Source organism: Triturus cristatus, chromosome 1_1 (assembly GCF_964204655.1).
Source record: "Triturus cristatus chromosome 1_1, aTriCri1.1, whole genome shotgun sequence".
Lineage (NCBI taxonomy): Eukaryota > Metazoa > Chordata > Amphibia > Caudata > Salamandridae > Triturus > Triturus cristatus.
The window spans coordinates 17,986,923-17,989,338 of record NC_140579.1 but is presented as its reverse complement, the minus strand read 5'-3'; positions in this window follow the sequence as shown (position 1 = coordinate 17,989,338).

Sequence of the window (2,416 nt, the reverse complement as noted above, 5' to 3'; positions counted from 1 at the left end):
TGTCATTTTGATGAAACCTTCAATAAAGAAGCTGTTGTTCCAGTGTCCTTTATAAATGGCCGCACATCACTGAAAACAACATATGACTAGTAGCTAAGTGCCCGCGGGCACATATTCAATTGTTTATTAAGATCCTTTTACTTTTTCCCTTCAGGTTTTCCCATACTCTGTATTGTTAACTATATTTAAGGACCAGTTTTTTTATTAGATTTTGTAATCACAACTTCACTTTAACTGTTGTATTAATAATGCATTTATGAGGTTTGTGTCTTTTTAGCTTGAGAGTGAGCCAGCGAGCAAGCGCTGCTCCGCGAAGAGCTGTGGTAGTTCAGTACGGAGAAAAGCTCCGCCCGCTCCCCCGCCCTTATTTTTCATTGGCTTGTGTGTTTGCCGGTTATAAATGCTGTCTTCTGATTCATTATGTGGCTTGTAAGTCCCTCCTTTGTACAGCCATGTCGTCATTTGTATCCTCCCATGGCTACTGGCCGCTTTACTTGGTTGTTACACAGGAAATGTACTATTTTATTTATTTAGTTTCTCCATTAGGTGGACGACGTGCTTAGCTTACATTTATCGGCTTCGCCGGCTTTCACTTTTGAAACAGCCTGGATTCCCGTTGTCGTGCCTTCTTCCCCCCTTCACCCTCCCTCCCGTTGTCCGTGCCTTCTGCGGCTCTACTTTATTCCACCCACAACCCTGGTCACTTCTTACTTCTCGCAATCTGACTCTCAGGTCTACGGCTACCTTAATTCCCAAATATGCAGCTCCATAATTCTGTAAAACGTGCATGATCTACGAATTAATCATTTTAAAATGTATACAACTTGCGGATTTATAGGTGTTGCCTGTCTCTCGTAGTGTCACCCTGTTCCATTCAGTATTGCTCTATTTCTCTCACTTTAACCATCTCTCACTTAATTAGCTTCACTCTACCCATTGTTTTCTCGTTATTCCATACGGTCTTTGTCTGTCTGTATCAATGTCGTCCCAGGCCCTAAGTCCGTTTCTCTCAGCGCATGCTGTTTGCATTTTTTCACTCGTCTCTTTTCTTGCATGTTTTAATTTTCCATTATAATTGTTATTCTTTTATTTATTTTATCGACCTGGGAAGGTTCAAAGCAGAATTATCTTTTTTGTATCTTTTCCTCCCTTGATTTTTCTTCTCTCCAATTTTAGCTTCAGGTGTGACTTATTCCACTGATGTGTGATTGTTGTGCATTAAAACAGTAGAGGTGTGTGTACCTTTCATACCTGGGTATTTGAAACACCTGAAGGTATTGCTTTGCTATTTACGGGGTGTTTTGGATTGTGACTGTTGCCCTGCCGCACAACGCATTATAACAAAACAGTCTGTAAAAGCTCAGCAGGGTAATGCCCTCGAAAAGACTGTCCGGGGTTAGACTTGTCACTTGTTAAACATGGTGCTAGGGTACGACAAAAGCAAAATAATTAAAGCAATGGGGCTTAAAACGCAAATGATCATTTCAGGGGGTTAAAAAAAAAATGGTGTCCATATCATTGCCTATTTTTAGGGCCTAATCATTAGTGCAATTTGTTTATCATTGGGGACATGATTCGGCTCGGTATCACTCTGTTTACAGTTTTTAGGAGGGTATTCGCACTTCCAAGGCCACCCACCCCTCTCCCACCAAGAAGCAGTGCGTGGTTGGTATTTAGGGGTAATGTGTACGCGACGTACTCTTCCCCCCCCCCCCCACTACTATTGTGATCATAGAATGAGACAGGGAGCTTTAAGCGGGCTTCAGCTCTACTCCTTTGAAATGAAATTAAATGAATTTGTACAGCGCACTTATACCCCGAACCGGGGTTTCCTGGCGCTGTACTCATACCGCTGTGGAACCCTTCCTGGCTTTTCCCTGTTAAATGTCCACTCCTGGGCACCCCCAAGGTGAAACCAGGCATCCCAGTGCTGTTGGGGCCGTTGTGGAGATTAAGCAAGCTAATGCCCAGAGTTGCAGAGTGGGACCCATGATTAGAACAGGCACCGAGGCGAGAATTATCAGGTCCGAGGAAATTGAGCCCAAGACCCGCCGAGGTGGGAATTGAACCCTGGTCCCGGGCCAGACCTCTGCATCAGGGTCTGCCGCTCTAACCATTGAGCCACACTTCTCCACTTTGAAAGGGGTGCCCATAATGACGCAGATAGAAACAGAGACGCTCCCTCTCCTCAACTTTCGCAGTGGCTGCATTGTCTCTAGCTTTACCCTCACTTCTTGTGGTGCGTGATTACTACTGAACTTTCCCTCCCCCATCACCCACCCCCCCCACCCACCCAACCAAGAAATATGGACTTTGGCGCAGAAGCCCAGACACCCATCTCTTCGCCCGCCTCCTTCTCTCTATCCATTTTCATTTAGTGGGTCACCAGAGACGATAGGAATGGGTCCCAAATAAC